Raw genomic sequence first — 26,046 nt, 5'->3', positions numbered from 1 at the left:
GGAGAATAAATGGACTAGGTAGAATTAGCAACAAATAATTGTCAGAAGTGGAACAGTCTGGTTTCTGCCTGGAAACTTATATTACTGAATGGAAAAAATAAAAATAAAAATTGAATCAAATAACTCTTATTTTACCATAGCACATCTTCCATGAATAAGTCCTTGTAGTCTTGGCTTGAGGACATGAAGATGCGGAGAAACCATGGTTTTCTTTGATTTGTTAGTGCTTTAACAGACATAAACAAGCTTTAAAATATTCACTTTGGATCTAGTTGGAATTTGCCTGCCTTCAGGTTTCTGGCACTGGTACTTCTTGTCCCTCTGTCTGAAATTACTGTGGGAATTTAAATATGCATAGATGTAATATTAGTGGTAATTACTTTGTTGGTCCAGTTATTTTAACTAATTTGCTAATTACCTGTGTCATGGTAATTAATTACTGAACTCACAGAATATATATGGAGACACCATACATAAAACTCTGGTTGGATGGGTATTTCTTTTACAGTTATTCCATGGGCTGCTTTAAGCACTGTTATCACCGGGTTATGGTTCTGATACTGTCGTTATGGCTTGCCAGCCACATTTTGACAGAATATCTAGCATCACAGTGAGTGTCCAGTAAAGTACCTTGATTCATTAAGGTCTCTCCATTTAAAGCAGAAGAGCCATCCCTGGAGCTGCTCACTAATCACTGCGGAGAGGCTCTTTTGTGACTGCTTTCTACGCTTTTTGCACTGGAGGAAGAAAAATCCCTGTGCGGAAAGAGAAAAGGTCTCTTGAGCATTTGTGAGTGGACTGCTTCAGCCCTTCTCTGCTGCATGAAACAGCAGTTCAGCTCCTTTTTGTGAGGTGTGTGGAGGGGATACAGAGTGAAATTATGGTTGCCTGCAGCTCAGAGAGATTGGTGTCCTTCAGTACTGTGTTCCTGTTTTCTAATGATTTGTCCAGACAGTTTTAAGTATTTTGATTCTAGATACAAATAATTCTGTATTATTTAGTGGATTTTGCACTTAGGAGATATTTCTCTAAATAGCCCAGAAGTTGAAAGGATAATCTTGAATCTTACCTTCTCAAGCTTGATGTATGAATCCCACCTATTCTATTCCATTCTAAACTGGAGCTGACCAAACTGAGCCATGAGTTGGTGACAGACAAGCTATGAACAAATGATTGCTCATGCATCTCCTGCCACAGCCTGTAAAACCCAAAGTCCAAGAGAAAGAGTGAGACAAAAGTGTACTGAAGGGAGAGTTCACATCGGAGGCCACCAGTGACATCAAACATTTATGTAATGCTGTGCCAGAGTTAAAACTGTGGAAAGAAGTCTCTGATTTACTTAGAAGTAACAAATACATCTTGGGGAAAAGAATCCTAATACAGCAAGAATCAATGCCTTTCAGGCTGTGTCAGGAGAGCAAAACTTCATGGGGTGTTTTAAAATCATTGGTTGATGTGAGAAGGAACACAGCAATCACTGCTGAGAGTAAAGGCAAACCAAGCCATAAAAATTAAACTGGCAAACTGTGGAAGGTGCAAGGAGGTCTCCAAGGCTGCAGGGTAGGGCATTGGGGTGGCAAGGCCTGGGGAGTGATGGGGGTTTTGAGACAGGTAAACTGAGCTGGGGGAAAGTGAAATGGAGGACTATCCTGCTGTCATTCTAAATACAAATAACAAATATAGAGGATGCTTCACAGAGCATATAGACAGTTACAAGATGTACTGTTGGGTTGTGTACCAAAGGGGAAAGAGGAATGATTCACATAGCTGAGCAGAGCAGCCTCCAGTTGTCCTGGCATGAAAAGTTTCAGGCACTAGTCAGAAAGTCTTGAAGTTTGAAGGTCTGAGATGTTGCCCATACTTCTGATCTTGCTTTCACCAAGGAGCCCCTGCTGAGCAAATTTTAGTTTGGATCTTCAAAGTACAACAGTCACAGAACTCCTGCTGCTCCTGGTGGAGATATTCTGCTGTCTGTTCTGAAGCCAGCCTGGCATCTCTGCACTGTGATTCCCAGTGCCTCTGCAACAGCCCAAAAGTTATAGAGGGAACCCACAGCAATTGTACTTGAGTACCTTCACTCACTAATTTGAGTACGTTCAGTGTCTGAAGTCAGGTGAAACTGTCTGGGCATTTATAACCCACCTGGAAAACAATTATTCCTCCATTGGAGAAGTTTGCCTTTACAGGTATGTGACATTTCTTCAGATCAATTCTATTTCCAGGCTGTTTCCTGTCTGTGCGTTCTCTCTTACCCCTTCTGGAGTGTTTGTCAAGGAATGGCTTGCCTTGAGACACTTTTACTTGCTTGTTCGTTCTTTCTGGACAGCTCCTATTAAATTAAGCCATATATTCATTCATACAGACAACATCCCAGCAGCCAGTTCAATACACACGAGTCATAAATTATTACAAAACAGGTCCAAATCCATCACGGAGGCATCCATTGATTATCCATACAGCTACTCTCTGTAAACGAACACTTTGTATGCAAGGTCACTGTAGAATTCAGCTATTTTTAAAAGGCCGTTAATAGCAACACGGAAGCAGGCTTTGATTGAACTGGAAGTGTAATTTTCAATTAGAGCCTTCACTCAGTCTTCCTTCCATTAGGGTCTAATTAGATTTCAGGAAGACATGAAGTTTCAGAGGCTTCAGCCCTACAGCCTCTCCATTAGCTGACACCATATGCTTCGCGGTTTCCGTTGTGAAGACCCGATTAATTTGCTAACGTTAATTTTAACTCTAGCTGAGATGCTTCGCCGGGGACCTGATTAATGGACTAGCTATAACCAGCCCATCCCTGTTTCTTTCTGCCATCAGTTATGCTGTAACGAGGTTAGCGAACACCAGACTGCTGTGTTTTCTCTCTACTGCTATAGCAAATATATATATTTCATTTGGACTGGGCAAGTAAAGGAACAGTCCCTCCAGTCTGTCACCTGGATTAGCCTGCTAGGTTGCACGTCCTCTCTCCTTTCCTACTCTTCCTGCGTTGCTTCCTCCTCCTGTGATACCTCTAATATATATGCAGACATGAGTCTGTAAAGACACTTTGGAGAGTAATATTTTCATAAATTTTCCTTCCTTCTGTTTCACCCTTTTCCATACACCAAATGCTTTGCTTTATCCAGAGACTGAAGGCTTGATAGTTCATATCTAGTGTGAAGCAACTAGCTTTATTTCATAAGTTCTCATGTGCTTCCAGCTAAAATGAAAATTTATAGGGCTGTGGTTGCTTATACAACTCCAACAAGTTTGTGTGACTACTCCCAGCAAATACTGTTGATTTAAATAAAGGTTGATTGTGGTGAGAAATTAACATTCACAGTCCAAGCAGGATTAGTTGGAGACTTATCTGATATTGGTGATGAGAGGTATAAAAGACTCTATCATATTGGAAGGGTTTTTGCAGTACAGACAAAGTACTGCAGCTGAGGTCAATTTTGAATGAGGACCAACTTTTCCTGGGCTCACACCAAATCTCAAAAATTAGATCTCTGAGTGATGGGGATTTTCACAGTTGCCAGACTGTATGGATTTATACTGCTGGAACGCAAGTCTATTCAGTAGACATTGAGATATGTTAAGACATGGATACAGACTGTGACATAGGCAGACAGGTGATGGGATGCCCACCAAACAAGTAATGAGATCCCCTTGGACAGATTTTGTAGGCAGTTATCTTCTATACTTCAGTTGTAGAGCATGTGTAGCAGTTCTCTTGCAGCTTTGCTTTGCTTGCCCCTTGGATTTCATCCCAAATTGCACTAGCTATACACAGGCATATCTTTTCAGCATAGATCTAAATGATCTACAGTAAATAAAGAAACAAGTTAGGTCTCTTCAGATTTGTAGATAATAAAATCCACCACTGAAGAATAATCTTGTGAAGTGAGTTTTAGTCTCTGGGAACTGGTCTTCTCTGTGTCCCAAAGGGAGGGAAGCTGAAGCAGGTGTTTAGCAAGGGTGGACAGGTGCAATTCCCTACCTAGTGCTGTTGTGAAAAACCATCAGGCCATCTAGACAATGAGTCAAGTTCATCTTTATGGCATTCAGGTGCTGAACTGCTGCCTCAGACACAATTGGTGGATAGACACAGAACTTCTGTATTTAGGGGACCTCTTCCAAGTCCCCATTCTTGTTTCTCTGTGTGCTTTTTTTGCTATCAGGCTTCCCTTTAAAACAAGCTGCTGCAATAATATGTTACTGACTTAGTTTTATAGGAAAAGAAAGAGTTGTAATAACTTTTTATTGACATTGCTCTTCCAGATAGACATGGAGATAAATCACTAACCTGCAATAGTCAGAATGCTCTTGTGTTTTCTGGGATCACAGTCCCCAGGTTTCCCAGTGGGAGCTACCCAGGTGATGTGGTTGCAGCAAGAACTACCTGGCCAGCAACTAAGAACCATGCAGCTGCTCACTCACTCCTTACTCCAGAGGGAGGAAGAATAAAAATGAAAAAAACTTGTGGGTGAAGTTAGAGACATCTCAACAAGTGGAGGAAAGAAGGTAAAAAACCTCCAAACAAGTGATGCAAAAGCAATCACTCAATACCTCCCACAAGCAGACTGATGCTGAGTCATCCACATTGTAAAAAGCTAAGATCAACTGCAAAAAACTTTGATGATGTTTCACATTGGATTTAGGTTCCAAGAGAAATGACTGCCTGCAAGACCCACCTCTCTGCCCAATTTTTATTGCTGAGCGTGACATTATATGTCATGGAATGTCCCCTTGGTCACTTTGAGTCAGTTGTCAAGGCTGTGTTCCTTCCCAAGTTCTTGCTCACCCCATTTAGAGCACCTTTAGTGTTAGAAAATGAACAATGATTTGTATAGGGTTTAGCTCTAGCATTTGTAGTTTGAGCTTGTGTCTTTGAGAGTCATGTCCAAAACGAGGAACTTAAGAGTCTTCAGGCTCTGACAGTGGGAGCTTTAAAAATGGGCCTGGGCTGATGTGACATTTGGCAGGATGTAGAAGTCAAATCAAGCTTCGTCTGCTCGACATGACTGAATCTAGGAGTAATCAGGGAATGCTGTTCTCACCGCACATACTGTGACTGCAGGCATAAGTTGAAGCACCGTAGCAGAGGTTCATACCTATCACCAAACAGGGGCTAATGTGTAACAGATCTCACATTTTATACCTTGGATGCTGGCTGAGTACATGCTAGGACAAAACTTGGAGTATTGGCTTTCCCAGCCAAAACAGCAGAAGGAGCAGACAAACATGGAAACGTTGGCAGTGTCTGCAGATCCTGATGATGGCTTCTTTCAGGGGCTTTTAATTTCCTCTGTGCTGCACACATTAAAATCAGTATGATCTGTTAGTCCAATGTGAAGGGGAAGGTAATGCTAATCTCTGCTGTGTTGTCAGAGGATGAGGTTTTGGGTTCCCAGTTTGGAGAGGCAAAGCTCAGGCTTACAGAAGGACTTACAGAACTAGTGCAGAGTGTATGATATTTATATGTTCAAACTCCAAGACCAATGTTGTCAGGATGCACTTGGAATTAAAGTGATTTCCTTTATCACTCAGTACAGTCTTGTATAATACCACCCATAATAATTTTCTCCTGTGCTAAATGGACATAGCATATCCTAGTATATTAATGTAGGCAAGCACAGTGAATGTAGATTCCCTCATGTCTAATAAAGGGACAAGCTCAAACACAATACACATCTCTTTGAGAGCACTTGAAAGCTTTCTTTTTCTCTTTCTGGTTACTTGCTGTCAATAACTCATTCACCAATGTGGTTGAAATGAGCCAAAGGAATGGAAAGTTGTTGGTGTTGTGACTGACAACAGGACAGACCAGTAATGACTGGGGGTTGAAGCTAAAAACATAATACAACCAAGAAGCTAAAAAAGGGTTAAGTCAACTTATTGCTGCGTTGAGGTAGCTGGTACAGAGAACCTAAATCCAATGTGAGAAGACCTCATCAAAGTTTTTTTTCAGTTGATCTTAGCTCTTTGCAATGTGAATCCTGGAGGGAATAAAGGAGTTGAGGGAGGGAAGAGCAGTTTATATCTTATGGGTATAAAGCAGATAAAGAGAATGATTAACAAGTGTAGGTTTTTACTACAGTATTGTAAGAACTCTGTCAATGACCTCCCTCCCTCCTCCCTTTCTAAGTCTCAATGCAAAGGCCTAAAATTAGATAGCTGATTAAGGAGAGCTGCAGGGCGATCTAAATATATCAATCTTGTTTGTAATGAGGAACATGGCTACATTTCTGCAGTGATGATATACCTTGGGGCCAGGGGTGGCTGGATACTGAACGTTCTCTGTATTGAACTTCCCATGGAGCCACTACTTCTCAGAATTTCTGAATGTCTGAATCCAATTAGGTGAAATCTCTGGGAAAGGAGGTGCTTGGGGATTGAACAGGGCAAACATTTCTTCCAGGGTAAAAGAGGCTGAGCAGCTTTCTAGACTGGTTTGCCAGCAAAAAGGGCCACATTCATGCCTATTTCTACCTCCCACCAAGAAATGTGCAGCAAAACCAAACTGAAAAGTCCACCTTGCCCTAACAAGCCTTTGCTTAAAGACTTTTACACTTGAAGCCACATATTCCTGTTCTTTTTAAAGGCTAATGGCCCATTTCATGTGCCTGATGAAGAGCTTTTATTAGTTAAGGAGTAAAGATGTGTTCTGCATTGGAAAAGCCTAAAACTTCCATAACAACAAGAGGGAATAAAGTTCTCCTAAATGATGAGTGGTTTGTTTTTTTTTTTTAATAATATTATTGCGTATCTCAAACAAACTAAACTTCCTTTCTGGCCTCTAGGTCAGTTCCAGAACTGTCCTTCCTCTTGTGAGCAGAAACCTCTGCTGACCAAAGCTCTTTTTACACCTCTCACACAGATCAGACACATTTAGTAGATCATTTTAGGAAAGGTTTCTCAGCTAGGACTCCCTGGGATTTAGGTCCTTAAAGGATGATGGAAGGGATAGGTAAGTGCCAGAATGCAGTTTCAGTCCTTAGAAATATCCACTTCAGCTGCTGCCTTACCCTAACAGACTTTTCTGCTTATAGGCTGTAATTCCTGAGTGAGGATTAATGCCCCAGGCTGGCTTGAACTGAGCAACATATTCTCATCCAACCTGTAACCGAAGCCAGAAAACGAACGTTCAACTGCCTGCATTCTTGTAGGTTGCAGGAAGTTGTTCCAAGTCATAGGCAAGAGATTAAAAATCCTGTGAGATTAAAAGTCCCACAAATGATGGTTAAGGAGGGAGATTAAGTCCTGCCACCCATGGGCTCAGTCTAGACTCAGTCAATCCAAAGTGTCTATTTTGCCTATTATATATCTATTTGTGAGGAGGAACTGTTCCAACAGCCAACTGCATAAAAAGGGCTTGAGCAGAAGCATTGCAGCCTTTTCTGAGGGACCTGTGAGACAGAAAAATAATCTAAGAAGGGCAAGGCATGGCTATTCAGACTGGTTGCTGCCATCTGGTTGCTAAACTTTTTCACTGTACTTGTGACCTGCAAGAGGGAAAGCCAAGAAAGAGCTGCTCCTGATTATGAGTTTGATGCATCCAAACATCACATCTTGCCTGTAGACCAGAAGAGAAAAGGCAGCAGAGAAAACCTAGGATATGACATATCCCTTTTCCTCTACCCATCTCTCGGAGGATGATCACGGTTGCTTCAAATACAAAGTTGAAAGCCGTTTAAATCTTTCCTTTCTCCTAGAGATGTGGTGCTTGCTGATGAACAGAGCAGTGCTTTCAGATTGTAGGTGGCAGGAACACATTTGCCCTGTTTTCTTGTTTCCCATCACTCTTGACTCTTCTGGTTTAATCAGTGTTTCAGGGAAGAAGCAGGGAGATGTTCTGTGAGCTGAAAGGGCTCTGTAAAGGGTAGCTTGGAAATAAAAAAGATAAGAAAGAAATAGTGCTTCAGTTTAGTAGCTACTGGATTGTGTCCTTTTTACTCTTCTGTTACTGAAGGAAAGAGAAGGGGAATAAAAAAAAAAAGAGAAGAAAGGAAAAGCCAGCAAAGAAGTGCATAGGGCTATCAGTTCAGACTTAAAACTTCAGTAGGGAATTTAGTATTCTTCACAACTGTTTCTTATTTCTTCTTGCTGCAGTTACTTCTCTACTTGCTAATTCGTCTTAATTATAGAATATTTGGACAGCTCAGAGCAAAGTTCTTTGTTGACAGTGCTTGAACAGGAGAAGATATTCAGGCTCATGAATAGGCACTGTGCTGAGAAACTCTAATTGGGTTGCTCTGACCGACAACGGCACATGTCACACAAATGAGGCTGGTTTTGTGCCTGGATTTTGCACAGGACTCCCTGATCTTTCAGTTACCTTGCTGACTCTCCTGCCTTCTCTGCCTCCCTGCATCTTGCCTCCTCTCACAGTGTGAAGTAACAGACTAAGCAAAAAAAGAAGTTTCAAGTACATTAAGGGTTTCAGTGGGATGTTCAGAAACCTTGAGGGTGTCTTGTCTCTGAACAAACCTGTAGGCTGCTCTGCTTCATCTCAGAAGCAGAGTTAACAGTATTAGTGGCTTGATTGCTATAGAAATAGGGTCTCAAGCAAGGTGACTTAAGGAGTGGATAATTAACCAATTTTCACCTTGGAGCCATGCAAAACATGGGAGGACTAAATGGTATCAGCCTCACATCACCACAGGTACAGAACCTAGAAGCAGCAAAAGCCAACGCCAATGGAGCATGAAGGCTTCTCTGCATTTCAGCATATTTTGTGCTCCTTTGCCAGTAAAGATCCTCTCTGCACAGAGCAGAGAGAACCTGGGATTTTCCTGGGAGCTACACAGTTACCCCATGGCAAAGTGTAAAGTACTCTGTTTTAAGGAGGTTATCTCCTGGGACAATCAAAGTGAAATTGCCATTTTCCTTGGAAATAAGCAATGGTGCTTGAATACCAGGCTATTCTAATGCATCTCTGTCCTGCTGGGAGTGACCTTCCAGAAACTTCTTTTCTCCACGAGACATTTCACCTCCAAAGCCGTTCTATTTTCTGCTGCCTGCCTATGCAGACCAGGAAGGAGGTTTTATTTAGGTAGGTCTCCTTTTGCACTTAAAGCGAATTACTTTTTTGTTTGTGTGCAGAGAGCACAAGGTGGGCCATTTCAGCATGATATATCTGGATGGTTTTGAATGTTAGAAAACTAATGACACAGTTTTACTAAAGAAGAGACAATTTCAGGGATAAGTGGTCTAAAACAGAGCCTGCTGCTTTATGTGGTAATGTGGAAAAGTTTGTATCACACTTTGTATACCACTCTCCATCCTCTCCCCAGGATGTCTTTTGCTTGAACCAGGTGAAAAAGTTATGCATTTTTTGGTCATGACAAACCCTGGAGTCAGCCATGAAGCGGAGCTCACTCTTTGCAGTCTGTGTGTTGCTTCCCCTGTTTCTACTATGGGCTATGCAGCTGGAAACATGATTTGGAAAATTTTAATGTGTTGTATATTGTCATTGCCATTATTTTGGTGACACCCAGTTTAAAGCTCAAGTCATTGATCTTTATTAATCATTATAAACCCCTTCAGTTGGAGCTAGTTGTCTTTGCTGGGAAGTGACTGAAGGCAAGGTCCATTTGTCCATTTCAGCCTACTTTGCACTGGAGAAAGTGCAAAATCATCCTCTAGAGCCTCCAACAGTTCTCCACAACAATAAACACAAAGGGCACAAAGGCAAAGTCACAGCTGCTAGTGAAAGGATCTCAATGGGGTTACAACAGTGAGAATCAGGCAGTACATCCTCAGTATTGGTAGCCACACCCAGAGCAGGCAGAGCAAAACGTAGTAGCTCATGTGGACTCACCATGACTGGCTTTTCTCAGTGTTGGGACCCTCCTAGTCACCAAGACATACCCTGATAAAGTGTGAGTAGCCTGACTACAGCTCTGCTTCTTTGATAAGGTGGTATTATAACTGCAATTGCAATTTTCTGTTAACAAACACAAAATCAGTACCATCCAAAGGTCCAAATCTTAAAGAAAGTCTAAGGCAGTTGTGCAACTTTAAGATCCCCTTGAAATCCCAGCCTCTGAAAAGGGGAAGCATTGCTACTAAATTGGCCAGTCTCTTTTGGAACTACCAAAGAGTAATGTTACTTTCAGTAACTTGAAAAGTGTCAGGAAAAACATATTTCTAAAAGATAACTTCCTCCAAAAGCTGAAAGGTACCACTTTCTGTAGTAAAAAATGCAGGAGGAAGAAACAGTTACACCACCTGACCCAGCTCTGTTTCCAAAGCAGAATCAGCTTTACCTAAACCATTCCTGATGTTAGTCTATTCAGGGCTTTGCCAGCCTTTTCCTAATGTCTCACTTAAATCCTTCAAGCTTGCTTTTAATTCAATACCTTCTATCCACAGAGGACATGAATTTATTTATTTATGACTCACTCTACAGTTACCTTCAATGCATGTGAAATCTGCTATTCTAATTCGTCTATTTTTCAGTCATTAGACTTAAAACAGTTCATTTTTTTCCAGTCTTCCCAAATGAAGTCAGGCTTTCTAGATTCCTAATCATCCTTGTTAAGCCGATAATTATTTTTAAGTTAGTTTACATCTTTCTCGAAGAGCATTTTCCAGGCCTGATAGCAGCACTGAAGCAGAGCAGGGAAGGAACATTTCACAGATCCATCCTACAGCAATCCTGTAAATGCACCCAGTCTGATGTTTGCTTTTTGTGTAACAACACAGCAGGATTCCAGGGCTTCACACAGCTCTTTAAAATGTTGGGAACCAGGAATATTAAACAAGACATAGTATTTTGTTTATATTTAGTTGTATTTAGTGCTTTCTGCTAAGAAGGGCATACCTTCTTGCCTGATAATACTTGTATTTCCATAGGAGACTGAGAGAGAGATACATCCTTACCTCTGGTTCAAAGCTGTTCTTAACTCTAGACCCAGCAAAAGTTGCACAGGGATAAATGAGGCTTCCAAGACTAAGCATGTGTTTAAATGCTGTGCTGAACTGTGACGCTCATGCACGGGAGTACAAAATGGTGTGTAATACCTTTTAGCTGGTGGCATCTCAAAAGAAAATTTTGTAGTAGAGTTTTGTGTGCATGTATGCATGCACACACATTCATGTATAATGCAAAGGAGGTTTAAGAGAGCAATACTCCATGAAATAAAATCAGTATAGCTGCTGAAGTATTAAGATAATACCTAACAAGATTAGAATGTTTGAAATGATTATTATGAGAAATGGATTTTTGAACTTTCTCTTATGTGTCCCCTTCCATACTCAAGCCCTTTCCAAGCCCAGTTTGCCACCTGCCTGTCTGCAAGCTTGAGGGTGGGCAGCAATGTCCCCACCAAGAGCTACTCATCCGGCACACAAATGCATGGGAACTCTGTAACAAGCTAGTAAAAGGCAAATGTATATACATATATCTATACGGATATAATTATATGTAAATATACAAATGGATATGAAATCTTTTTACATGCGGCAACAAGTTTTGATAGATACAATTTTAGGCTAATTTTTAGACAAGCTATAGAGCAGCAGCTGGGCTAAGTATGAAAAGGTTTGAGTAGGAGAATTACAAGGTACCTACAAGGTAATAGACATTTTTTCTGGTTTCCATTTTATGTTAACTAAATACTATTGTCTTGCTTGTGTTATCTCAATAACAAGTAAGTGTTACTGTTTTTTGTATGCTGTTGTTCTCATAAATCTTCATTGCATGATACCGTAGCTGCAGGTCTTTATTAGTGCAGAACAGTAAAGAAAGATTTTAATGACGTTTATAAAGTTCTGGTAGGGCTGGGGATTCAGCTATTCCCAAGGTACGAGCCGCTCTTGAGTGTGCAACAATTTTGATCAGCCTGAGATGAAAGAAAGAATAGAGGCAAGGAAGCGAACAAGGAGAGGAAATGTCCACAAGAGAAAAATATATGTAATCAGGTTTTGCTGAGACAGGTGGAGAGCCCAATAAAAGCTGCGTTATCTGAACCGCAGATGGTGTATGGGAGACCAGGGAAAGAGGGAGGATGAGAGTGACCTTTGGAAAAACTCAGATGAATGCAGCGGCTCAGTAGCAGCTCCCTTTCACCAGATTGCCTCAAGAACATTCTCCTACCCTGCCTTTTCTTTTCTTTGAAGTGAGGCACTGTCAGGATCACTCGTGCTTTTTTGTTTTCAGCTGTCACCTGGTCCCACTGCAGTCAGAATTGAATTTATCAGCCCTGTCATGGAGGTGCAGCAACTGAAATAACTGCAAATAGGAAAGGTTTTGAGTGCTGAGGCAAACAGCTACTGGCTGGCCACGTTCTCCCAAGAAACAGCATTTAGCTACAACCAGAAGGAATTATAAAACTACAGGGCAGGATGTGCTAAACTTCCTTTTTTCCCAGGAAAATACATCAAAGTGGTTTCTCCTCCTGCATGGGCAGGTGAGACCCTAGTTATTGGCCAGCATGTGAACGATGGGGTGAGCAGCAGAATGATCTCCCATCCCAGAAAAAAAATATTATCATCCCAGTGAAAAAAATATTAATTCTCCACCCAATGGGAAGAGAATTTTTTTCAGCCTAAAGGAAATACTTAAATGCAGAAGCCAAACCCACTGGCCAGGCTTTCAAGGGGGGGGGTGGCCTTAATAGCTGAAGAGGCCTTCTCCACCTTGAACATCCCCACTACTTATGATCATTTGATTTTTTTATTTTTATTTTTTTAGCTTTGACATTTTGGGAGGCTGGAAGCTCAGCAGAAACCTAACAATTGCCCTTTCTCTTTTGAAACTCCCACAGGGCCAAATAGCAGCCTCAACTTTTCTCAGCGGGAAGGTAAAGTGCAGTGAGAAAGATGGACACACCTCTTGTCCTCCCAATTGGTTTGAGCTTCTGTATCAATACTTTATAATGCTGTCGTTTACTGGCAGCAAAGCTTGGGGAGGTGTTTATTATTAAAGCTTTTTTTTTTTTTTTTTTTTTTTTTTGTGGAGGAATGACAAAGCTGGTTTGTATGTCACTGCTGGAGGTGAGGAAATGGCAGCAGGAGGCAAAACAACCTTCACAATATATTTATGGCACGACTTGGCTAAGAAGGAGCATCCCCAGCTTTATGGCTCTAGGCAGCTGTGCTGACCTGGGGATGTTGCCCTCTTGCAGGAACTTACTGGCCACCTGCTCCAAGTCACTTTTACTATGAGCTGGCTTGAAACAGAGGCTCTGATGGCTCTGGTAGATTTCACCTGATGGGCATTTGATCAAATCCATCTCAGCAGGCAGTGCCCAGAAATTATGCATGCTGCCCTTCCCTCAGATGGGTGCAAAATCACGAAAAACATCAGTGATCTCAGCAGTCACCCAGGAGCCTGGACTTGGCTGCCAGTCCTCTTGTCAGGAGCAGCAGTGCTCAGGCAGGTCAGTGGGAAGGAGGCTGCCTTCCTCCCGCTCCTTCACCATCCCTCCTTTAGTGCCTTGAAGCTGAGGCTCAGAAAGCACTTTGCAATATACTAATGAATAGCTGTGAGGAGAAGCAGACACAGCTGAGCCATTCCCTAAGTGCTTTGCCACACCAGCATTTTAATCTTTAAGATTTTTGGGGATGCAGCTCATCTTTGCTGGTGGCTAGCCCCAGGTACAGCACTGGTTAAACTTCCTGCAGGCACAGGGATTACCTCCCCCTCAAGTAATTTAATGAGATGCAAAAAGATTTAATGAATTTACGTGTGTGTGTGAAACGAGAAGAAGTTTTCCAGGACTCATTTGATAAAAGCAGGGCACTTGAGCTGTATCTCACAGAATATAAACCCATTTCACATTTACTATTTTCCCCTTGGAATAAGCCCAGCTCTGTAAACCACATGCTGTGCAGAGTGTCCCATTATGAACTGTGTGAAACCAGCAAAACAAAACCATCTTCAAGGCTTTTCTTTCTTTTTTATACCTTTCTGAATCTTGTTAGCCATGAAATGCCTCACATTTGCTGCATACTGTGGCAATAAAAAGAAAATGAAGTGAAAGAGGATGTGGATTATTAAACTACACTCCTTAATAGATTTGATTGCATCTAATGTCTAAATCATGAGGCATTGCTGAGACATGAACAGCACTTCTTGGTACACCAGAACCCTTTAGACTGAAGGCCTGATGAAGGAAAAGTCCATCTATGGGAATACATATTCAATGTTCAATAGCATAATGCCCTGTTTTAATGGTAGGACACGCATCTTTTTTCTGTCTGTAGAAATGTGATTACCAACCTGGACTGAAATGCAGTGGTCTTCGTAATTTGGACATCACTTGCTCCTGCTATGGTTTTCTGCTTTTAAATTGGAGACATTTGTTGCAAATCTCTCCTATTCTTGCTGTCAGAATCCTCAAGTCAGAAAAGTGTCTAATTGAAAACAGAGACGATCTAAAAAATAAAAGCAGTCGAGGAACCCAGAAAATATTTACCTTATGGGTTTATATACAAATTTACACAAAATGGATACATGTTTTGAATGCATTTAACTGTTATGGAAATATATTTTAATACAATATACAAATGGATAGGAATTTTTACCATTCTTAAAAGAAGATTGGTTGTAATTTTTAAATATTTTTCTGAAATCTTTCAAAAAAATCTGCAGGGGTGTGGGTAATGAGATGAACAATTGTCTTTTGAAATAGCACAAGTGGTGTCTTAGCACACTAGTGTAGAACTCAGAAGGGGAAGGACTGACAGGGCTCTGGGCTGCTTGCCTGAACTGTTAGCTCCAGGGAGGGTCCATGTGACTCAGGCTGCTTTTATACAAGGGACAAAGACCTGGTGGGACAGTCCATCTCCATAAACCCTGGAGATCTTCTCTTTGCCACTCCCACTCTGAGGCAGGGAGGGGAGCTGCTCCAAACCATGCTAGCTTGGCATGAGGTGCAGTACCTGATCTGGTGACCATCCACAGTGACAACCCAGCCCTTTCATCCAGTCCTTCTCACTTTCATCATCCCTGAGCAAACAACTGGGTGGCCTCAGATATTATGCTGCTGGGGTTGCACCAAGCACTTGTCGCACTACCTACCCCCATCTTCTTCAAGGCACACAAATGCAAATCCCTTCCCTTCCCTTCCCCTCCCCTTTTACTGCACCTCCTTGTGCCATGGCTGCTTTTCCTGGGGCGATGGATTGCTGAGCTCAATGCTGTTGTAACCACATGGTCTAGCACAACTTTGTGTTAGCATGGGGCTATGGTTAATCTGACAGGCCTGGCTCCTTGCTGCCACTGGCTCTGGGGTCTCTCTGGGTTGTACTCTATGTTGTGATGATAACTTGACTTCAAGATAACAGCAGTTTTGGGATTGTGGTTATAAACTTGTGCTCACTGGAAGCTTTGTTTTTATTTGCTCGTCTCCCTCTCTTCCACTGATATTTTTATGGCTATTTATATACTTTATGGAGAAAAAAAAAAGGAAGAAACTCAATAATATATTTTTATTCTACTTTTTTATTATTATTATTAGGCCGCTATTGAATTATTTTTTTTAAAAAATTAATATTTTAAAATAAATTAAAATTATTTATTTATATTAACAGCTATTTTTGCCGTTCTTTTCCAGAACACAAGAGGGACCAGTAACTGAAGACATACATCAGCCCATGACTGCATGTGCAAGTGTCTCTACTGCATGCAGCTCCTTCTGCTCTTCTCCTTGCTGTAAGTCACCTTCACACCACTGCCACCTGCTCTCAGTCACTGCCTCTGATGGAGGTCAAAGAATGCTTGCAAAGTCTTAAGTCTTCCTGGTGACGGTCTCAGGGGCTGCTGGAGCACTTGAGACAGGCTTCCTTTCCCTTTCTTAGCCTTCACTATGAAAGCTTCTTTTCCTGACCTTGAGGGAGTTAATGTTTCTTTAGTGATCTCATAGCATTAATGTCAGCTGGCAATATTGTTGTGACTCAGTTGGCCCAAATTTATCTGGGCTTTTTTCTTCATAGACTTTCATCACAACAAAATCTGAATGTAATTTACTATGTGATTCCCTCGCCTTTACCAAATCTTCAGTGGGAGTAAATTGGAATAGATTCACTAAATTCATCACACCCACCTTTAATAGTTACTGGCTTACAATGATGGACTTCTTGTTAATGTACTAGATTAAGAGTTAAAATAATGTTGCATACTTATCAGAAGATACTGGGTAACTTAACCTTTCTTTGCTTCCACTTGCCACACTTAACACGGACATCAAGCTCTTCTTGAATAATCCATGCAGCTTTTATGATTGTTCCCTACATTATTTAGATGTAGAAAACTTCAGAGAATGGTTTGGAATTTAATGCATCACTGGAACATCAAGGTCCCATCTCAGGTAGTGTTAGTTTCTATCAGTGCTACACGCAAAAATAGACAGCACTTCAGCAGAAGATACTCACTTTCACTCTTGAGTGTTTCACAGAAATTACTGCCACAAGGTACAAAGTGCTTAGATTGGAAGCTCTTTAGCTCAGAGATGTATGGTTAATTACACAGTAAACACTTTTTTTTTTTTTAAAGAAAAAATTATAGAATAGGAACAAAAATTATAGTGGTTGTCACTGGAATGGGAACAGAGCCTAATATATTGGATGGACATTGATCATGGCTTGAAATCTGTCATAATCATCTCTATCACATATAAGCACTCTCTACATTCATGTTTACATGCTGTTCACTTTCTGCAGGTTCTTTGGGACTGGGAACACCTGGGTACTTCACACATTTTCTGTGTAAATAAAATGGCAAACTGTCTCCCTTAACTTCTGAATAGCACCTTGTGATTTATCTTTCTGATTAAGGAAACATGACACATGACAATTTTAACAAAAACAGCTTTCAAAAACTGGGATATACTTAGCATCAAAACAGTCTCCCTCTGCAAACATGAAGTTACACAAGGAAAGGAGAATTTATAGAAAACAGTGAGTCTAAGGCATCCCACACTATCTTCATGTCAGGCAGGTTCTAGTCCACCTGGGTTGCCTGCTTTGACCATGCAGTCTAATCATAGAATCATAGAATCACAGAATATCCTGAGTTGGAAGGGACCCATAAGGATCATCGAGTCCAACTCCTGGCACCATACAGGTCTACCCAAAATTTTAGACCATGTGACTAAGTGCACAGTCCAATCTCTTCTTAAATTCAGACAGGGTTGGTGCAGTGACTGCTTCCCTGGGGAGCCTGTTCCAGTGTGTGACTACCCTCTCTGTGAAGAACCTCTTCCTGATGTCTAGCCTAACCCCCCCCACCTCAGCTTGACACCATTCCTGCAGGTCCTATCACTGGTGATTACAGAGAATAGGTCGGCGCCTGCCCCTCACGAGGAAGTTGTAGACTGCGATGAGGTCTCCCCTCAGCCTCCTTTTTTCCAGGCTGAACAGGCCCAGTGACCTCAGCCGCTCCTCATACGTCTTCCCCTCTAGGCCCTTCACCATCTTCGTCGCCGTCCTCTGGACACTCTCCAACGGTTTTACATCCTTTTTGTACTGTGGTGCCCAGAACTGGCTTTATGTTGCTCTGTCAGTGACCTGTTGCGTTTTGAAAAACTGAATATGGTATGTCCTACCCACCTTTTAGCAATATGGCTATGTCATGCAGAGTCTTCTCTGGGCAGTGCACTCCAAACACATTAAAGATCTTGTTTCTCCACTTGCAATCCATGTGTGACTATGAAGGCTGCCTCAGGGCTGCCTTTACCATGTCATGAGGATGACCCAATAGTCCATGAACACAACAACATGGGGCTTCCTGTGTGTGTCTGCATGGCAGCTATCTTTATCCAGCTCCACTTGTTTGAATCCTACCCACAGACCTTCTGAGATGCACTCTCTCCCTCCATCAAATGGTTATTTCTCAATAATTTGGGTGGTGCTTGCCTTGGCATGAAGAGAGAGATCCACATTTCATCTGGGCAGGAAATCTATATTCAGTGTTATTCTTGTGTTAATAATACAGAGAGCTAAATCAAAGGTGAATTGATTTCCTGAAGCTGAACATACTTCTGGCGTTAGCATAGACACAGCCACAGTCAAAGAGCAGACCTTTCAATTTAGTTCTGTTGCCGTCGATGTAAATAAAATTGCTCATGAAGCAAATTGCAGCCAGTTATCGTCTGCACTCAGAACCATTATGTTCTTTGGAAATGATCATTTATGTTAGACAGCGGATTATGTTCCTATGAAAGTGTGTGAGGCAAATGCAAAGCACAATTTACCTTGAAGGTCAGCTGAATATTACAATTGGCACTTGCAGGTCATTATTATGCAGCTAAAATGATCCCAGGGAAAGGAGTGATATTTGTGAAATGATACAAAAACAGAGATCCTTGATTAGTTGATAAGAACCAAGAAGAAAAGCTGCATGGGCTGTTAATCTGTATGACCGCAGAGGGCTGGGCATGCAGTCGCAGCATAAGTACCTTGTTTGTGGAGGCAGCACAGGTGTGTGGGGAAGCTTTCCTCTGAGGCAGACAGGTGACATGGGGAGAAGAGGGAGAGGCCTTTTCTTTGGTGCCTTATGTCAAGAGATGGGTTTAACTCCAACGTACAGCCATTAAAAGGTGGGGATTTGGTAGAGAAAGCAGGCATAATAAAAGCAGACAAATAACCCTGTGCAGTGAAATGACCTTGCTGGTGGAGCTGGGACCCATCTGAATGTGTCCATGCATGTTTTTTGTGAGCAAAATTACTCTTAAGAAAATTATCGGCCACCCATCCTGAGGTAAGGCCTGCTGTTGGGCCTCCCAGGGAGAAGAACAAGTTAGAGCCAACTGCAGTAACAGGGCTGGTGGTTACACTGCTGTAAAATACTACCTTTCTGCTCAGGTGCTACTTTTGTTCTGGGGCCTGTGCTAAAAGTCCCATCACAAAAGTGCTCTCTAGACTCAAGCACACAGCCTTCGAGCAGTGAGAGTGGGGGTACTGCGCCTCCAGTATAGACATTGTGATTTTTTTTGCATATTTGTTTAGAGGAAGCAAATTTCAATAACAGATGAAGGCCTTTTAGTGTTACCTTCATAGAATCATAGAATGGTTTGACTTGGCAGGGGCCTTAAAGATGACCTAGTTCCAACCCCCTTCCATGGGCAGGGACACCTCCCACTAAAGAGATTGCCCAAAGCCCTATCCAACCAGGCTTTCAGATAACAAGGGGTCAGACTGCAGCTATCTAGGTGCTTATTCTCTCTGCTTCCATATTTCATAGTGTTTCTTGAAAAACGTGAATTCATGGCCTCTGTGCCCGAACTAAAATTGCTTGATTGCAACATGAATGGGTTTTGTGCATGCATGGCATGGAGTGGAACTTTTTTTTGCTGGAGACCGGATTGCTGTCTTCAACCTCTTTTACATACATCACTAAAACACCATGAGGAAACTAAATGATTTTTATCACTGGGCCAAATATACAGGATATGTTTTTTGTGGAAACATGCTTTTTCCTCCTCAAGGATGATCTTCAGTGTTTAATAGAGAGTACGGTGGCATTCTGTTAAGCAAAAATTGCTCTTTTAAAAATGCTTTGTTACTTTGGAGGGAAAAGAAAACCGATGTTCTGTCTCTGTTGTCGTTGGCTAATTATAAACTTGCTTGCCCAACCATTTCAGTAACCTGTAGAAAGCTGCTTTGTGCCTTCTGCATGCATTTACAGACAGCAAGGAGAGTCCTGAGGGCTCTGAAATGGTGGCTACTAGTCCTGACATAGGCACCTCCAGAAAATGGGAAATGATGGACCTGGTTGTCAGTAGGAATCATGTGGACCATATTTCCCAGTGCCTTTTCCAGACTAATTGGATGAGATAATGAAATCATTTCCAGGACGGGTCATATGCTTGATGGAAATAGCACAGGTATGACCTGGGTGTATTGGTGGTCCCATGCTAATGTTTCATGAGAGAGAAAAGGGGCTGTCAGTTTGGCTTTGGTGTATAAAACTGGCTTCTTTTCCTTGCAAGCTTACAGCAGGAGACAGGATGGGAATTACTTTAAAACACTGCTGGATACAGAAATAAAAAGAAATCTGAGTAGATTATAAGTGAAAGTCCTTTTTAAAGGGGTTGTCCCTAATGAAGTATAGACCCCCCACCCCGTCAAAAGTTTCCTTTTTCTGCCTGTTAACATCAAACAATCAATCTCATCCCATCAGCTTCAGCAGTATGCAATTCTCTCAGCTCACTGGGGAAAGACTTTTTTTTCATTTCTTTTTTTTATTTTTTTATTTCCTCTTTAATTAAGCTCTGCGGCATGCTGCTTTACTTACAAGGCCCCAAGATATATGGACATTGCTTCAAACAAACCATTGGAGAGAAAAGCATTAAAGATAGCCCTCTCTACTGCTAATTTAAGTGGCCCAAAGCCACAGGTAAACTAGTGCAGAGGCAACAACAGCTGCAACAAATGAGGAAATGATATGCAATTACTGGATTTGCAAATACTCTGCTGGGAACTGGGCATCTAAACATACCATTCCAGACTGCCACGATGTACAAAACATGTACATATTTTTTTTCACAGTTGCAGAGCAAGGGGGCACTTGGTAAAAAACAGACTGGCAGCATACATGGTACTGTAGGCTGTTTGGTTATGAATGGCTCTGTCAAGCTAGTAAGAGACAGGAAGAGGTAAGTGCTTTCCGTGCAGTTTTGCTGCTGTCTGCATCATTATTTCTATAATGTAGTCAGCGGTGATTTTAAATATTGTTAATAGGTAGAGGTTGGACCATTCTAGGATACATTCAAGCACTTGCCTGATGATAACATAGGTCTCTGTAGATGTGAGCTGGTCCCCAACTATTGCCTTTATTGCTACATGTCCAGCTCATTAGCTTGCTCTTGTTGTTGAAAGAAAGCTGGACCCCATTAATACCTGTTTATGTCTGTCCATTCCATAGAGGAAACATGCTTCTACTTTCCATGCTGTGTTGTGTTATGTAGGCACTGCTTGGGCATTCATCTGTTGACTATACAAGCCAGGCTTTTTCCCTTGCATCTGGAACATCACTAGAAAATCTGGTAAATATAATGACTCCCCAAGACTTCACATCATTATCTATTTTTAGAACTTGGGACATTGCTGCTGGGGTACTTTATAAAGTAAAACAAAGGTTAAATATGCAATGCAATATTTTTTGGGTTTTCTGACTCCATGTTGTAGATTATTTAATGTTTCTCCCACTGCAGTGCCTACACACTCTCATGGTACAGGAGATGTTCTACTTCGACACAGAAAGATAGCCATCACTAGAAAGAATTTGTCATCTAAATAGACAAGGAAATATGAGTGGCAATCTCAGGATCTGGGTTCCTGCCTTTTTCTCACTTAGGTTCTTCCCTATTAATAATATATCTGATCTGGATCCACTATATTTTCCTGATAGGGGCACTTGGTGTCTTCTACCCAAGTGCCTGTTTTCATTACACTAGGAACTCCATGTCCCTGAGACATTTATCCTTCTCCAAAGTTGGTTGAAATGGGTGAAAAAAATCTGCTGAGACACATGAAGTGACTACATTGATACCATTTCCTTAGAAGACCAGGCTAAACGACATGGAGGAAATCACTATTTTAATCCTTGCTTTTCTGGTGGGTAACGTAAGCAAAGTGAAATTCATTAAGTACTCTGAAAAGATTAAAAAAGATAAAAAGAAAGAAAAGATAAAGAAACCCAGCTCGTTCTGTGAATTCTCATGTTACTGGGATGTTTATAAATATATATATATATATGTTTTATTGTTCAAAAAAGTATCTGGTGGCTTCAGATTAGATTATACATACCTGTTAGGAATAAAGCAGAAGGGGATTCTAAGAAAAAGACCAAAGGCATAACCCATAAATCAATAAAGGAAACAAAAATGGAACCTGCTGCTGCTGGAATTTCCATTGATTTATTTGAATGGCCCCAGTATGAATAATAACTTAATCTGTCTGAAGACTCTTTCCCCACAGCACACTGATTTACAGCAGCCATCCATCTCTCTTCGTAATTAGCAGACTCTGACAGTATTTATTCTTCTCTGCCCACCTTCATTACCATTAAAATTTAGACTTTTTCCCTGCTCTGGAGCAGCCAGTGTTCATGTTGCCTGGCACACTGGGATTACTCAGCTGCTTGATTTGTGGAGGTGTTTTCTTATATCCCACCTCCTTTGCTCTGGCAGTTGGAGTCTGCTGCTTTCAGGAAGAAACTTTTCTAGGAAAGCAGATGAAATAAGCACAGCTTTAGTACCGTCTGGCAAAAGCAATAGTAATGTAATGCTAAAAGTCAAGATATGGAGCAACCAAATCTCATCTGCCCCCTCAAATGCTTGATGGAGGCAAAGGGGCAAAGGGAACCAAGCTGACCAAATGATCAGTTAATGGAGGAAGTCTGGCTCCTCTGTTACAGCTGATTTTCTTCAACCTCAGGTTCATTTCCAGTCTAAAACTTACTGAATGCATGTTGCTTACTAAAGCACAGAAGTAGATGCCATATTTACTTGAAGAATAAAAGCACAACGAAGATCTGTTCTTTAAATTTTGAAATATTTCTTAAATAGCTGAATATAAGATCAGAACATGATTTTCTTTGTCAGCATATTTATATTGACGACATGGCATGGAATCACCAGATAATTTGATCTTAGAGTTGATTTGATAAAGAGAAATCAACTACAAAGTAATCCAGCAACTGCTTCTTCTTGGACAGACTACCTTTCCAGAATGCTAGATGTGTCTGAGGTTTCATATTCAGCCTAATTATGTGCATATTGCTTATTAATATGGTAAATTAAGAGATGGTGTTAAGCATTTAATTGACACGTAATGCTAATGTAAAATTAATTAAATAACAATTGGAAGAAGTATTTATGTCACCAGTCTTGGTTATTAACTGAAATTTAATTAAGTAGCTCATGGCAACATGTGAATAAATCTCTGAACAGGCTTACTGAAGTTACATATAGAACCTCATGTTTTAACTATTTATATATTTATTTATTGTCCAGAGCTACCTCTCTCTGTCTGTGGAGTGCCACGGGTTGATCATGGGCTTGACTTTAGTTGCTCAGATCATTCTCAGTAAAACATTTTGCCCATATTCTTTTCCTTTGTAGGGACTATTGGAAGGTGAGAGGGTGAGCAAAGGAGGTGTGCCTGAGGATACACACTAAATCCATACAAAAATGAAAACTGTGGTCTCCTCACAAGCATTTTGTAAGTCAGAAGGACCAAAGTCAAATACATCATTTATTGCAAATTCTTCTTTCTGCATGAATGACTGTGTCCATTTTCTGGATACAGAGACAGAACAGAGAGGAGAAAATGAAGTGCCTGTCTCACCCTGTGAGCACGCAGCTGACATGATGATGAAATTTCACTTTCTGTTCCGTGATTGTCCACCTTAATCACAGGCCCATACACCCCAGCTTCATTGAGAAGCTGATTGCTCATGAATGTCACCTAGCCCCAAGTCTCCTACAGCACATATCACATGTGCTTATTTAGATAAACAAATATTGCTGAGAGCAGCACAATGAAGGAAATCTCATTTGCACAGCTTTGTGACTCGTGGCTGAGCCTGCTGGTGTCTCGGAAAGGACTTGTTTATCTAGCAGCATTTTTGCCATTGAGGATACCCCTATGCTCTTCTCTTTTCATAGCTGCAGGTTTTCATGGAACTTGAGGGTGGCCATTTGAGAGCCCTACTCCTTTGTCAAATTTGGATGAAGTCAACTGGTACTTTCAGAATTTATTCTGGTAGGGAGACCCCCTACCAGATCTATGGGCCTTCAGACTGATAACAGGAATCCATAAACACTATTGTTTTTTAGACAGAAGAGGCTATAATGATCCCTTGCAGGCAAACAGAAGCGTATCAAAAGAGCAAGTCTAATTTTGTTCATCCTTTCTCAGGTAACCATCCCACAGTCTTTTTGATTACTCTGACTATAGCAAATGCCATCATGACCCTCAAAACACAGCATGTCTGCAGCACAGTTCATAGACAAGTTTTTATAGGTCCAAATATGTCCACTGGCTTGTCGAATCCTTGATCACATGAATGATTTTCAGTATCACTGCTCCTTATCTTTGTATCTGAGCTAGTTTGACATTCCAGGTCCTCTCTTAAACATCCCTTAGATCCCTTACTTCGTTATTCTGCCGTATTTCTTTCTTTAGTTGTGTTTACCAGGAGAATTGAAGCAGAAGATGAACCACTTGCTGACTTTTGGTTGTAGCATGAGACCACGTATTCTTCACAAGGGAACTCACAAAAAAGCTATTAAGGAGTAGTTTATATCAATGGTCAAAGTCCTTTATAGTACCACCTCTGAAAATCTCTTCATTCAATTGCCCTGTCAGGCAGCAATAACTGCCTCTACTGATTTGTGGCAAAGCCTACAGAAAGAATAAGAACTTAACTCTCCTTTGGTTTGTGTGAAGAGAATTTCTAAATGGATGCAGGGTACACCTTGTCTTGTGGATGTGTTATTTTACCCAGCAGGAATTGCAGAAAAGCTGTGTGTGTAAAGACAGGCCCCTCCTTGAAAATTGCTCTCCACAAATACGGTTCTTACAACAGTAGACAAAAAGGACTAGGGGAGGACAGACCTTCATGGTGACATGCAGACCAGCAGAAAGGAGTAGTGGTAAATGCAGGATACAGAGGGACACAGTGTGGCAACAACACACTGAAGTACCCACAGTCAGACGCTAGTCAGAAAGTCGCGGCAGCATCTGGGTCTAGATGGACAATGCCTTTGCCTTATGTTTGAATTCACTGGCTTTTTTTGCAGCTTCACTATTTCTTCAGTAATAAAGGAAAAAGATTAAAAGTTTTTTCTTATAGAACTCTTCAAAAAGTTAGCCAGAGTCTGTGAAAGCAGACTGAAAGTGTGGTGCACATTGTAAGGTGTAGAATAAAACCATATGTTCCTTTGTAGTAGACACAGAGGACGCTGTAGTCTGGTCTCTCAGGAACATTTATTTTTGTGTTCCCCTGTGTCAGGCACATCAGCAGGAGGAAGAAAAGAAAAGGAGATTCAGATGCAGAATTATGAATTCAGACATCTCAGATGTGGGAGGCCTTCAGATAATCCAGGTCTGCACCTTCCACTGTGTGAGTGCATAACCTCCACCAATCAGTCATGCTGTGTTGGCAACGCGTTTCATGTAGCCAGTCCTGAACAAAACCAGGCACAACTACAGCATTTTGAATGCAGTTGTATGCTTCCCAGACAGCCATGGAGGGCACTAAAGAGACCTGCCTGAATTACTGTGACCCCAAAACAAGTCCCCCTTGGCACTGAAACTCACCACAACACATGTTCAAGGTTGCAGCTATCCTTTCAAAACTTTCCAGGGGAAAGGGCCAAATACCCTTACTTTAGAACAGTTTACATTTTTGAATTGGTAGCCAGAGAGGAAAAAAGAACATTGCCCCTACAGCCCCACCAAAAATGTACAATAGGAGAGTTATTTCAATTCTAAAAAAAATTTTTAAAAAGCAGTCAGAAGTAAACATTTAATAAAAGAGTTTATGATAGTCTGATATTACAGTGTTTGATTTAATTTTTTATTTAGACATACTTTGAAGATTTATATTAAGAGAAATTCCAAAAATCAGCTTGCATTGACATGGAACATAGAAACTCTTCATGAAAAAAAGCCACTGAAATGCTTTGACTTTTTGTATATTGCAAAGAATAACAATGCAAAAACCTACAAAACCTGAAAATTCTTTCAGTCCATGCAAATGTGTTTTGCTTTTTTCCCCCCACCAGAATCCCCTTTACCTTGCTGTCTCTCTGTAGTGAGTAAGCTATACCACTAACCTCTCCCAAACTCACTATAGAAGCTGCTTGATTAATGCAAAGTGAGGACAAGGTAAAGACCTTCTCCGCAGATAACACTTCCTCTGACAGAAACAGTGTCCCTTCTTTTATTCAGGCACAGAAACCTTTTGTACTTTGCGAAAAAAGGAAATATATTAATTTTAGATAACTGTATTCAAGCTCATTTACAGTTTAACAGCCAGTGCTATATTAATGGCCATCGTTTGCTTCTCGTGCTCATACCTCCTGACACTGGCTTACA

The 26,046-nt window shown here is 41.2% G+C and overlaps 1 long non-coding RNA gene across 1 annotated transcript in view; it reads left to right on the top strand.

The window, feature by feature from the left end:
* The window catches only part of LOC121072482, a 96,802-nt gene that overhangs the window by 30,588 nt on the left and 40,168 nt on the right, over window positions 1-26,046 (top strand). The window contains exons 2-3 of the long non-coding RNA XR_005821254.1: window positions 15,555-15,652; window positions 20,488-20,594. This is a non-coding gene — a long non-coding RNA (uncharacterized LOC121072482). The remainder of the gene's footprint in view (window positions 1-15,554; window positions 15,653-20,487; window positions 20,595-26,046) is intronic.

This window comes from Cygnus olor, chromosome 6 (genome assembly GCF_009769625.2).
Source record: "Cygnus olor isolate bCygOlo1 chromosome 6, bCygOlo1.pri.v2, whole genome shotgun sequence".
Lineage (NCBI taxonomy): Eukaryota > Metazoa > Chordata > Aves > Anseriformes > Anatidae > Cygnus > Cygnus olor.
This window is presented reverse-complemented; position numbering and strand designations above follow the sequence as displayed.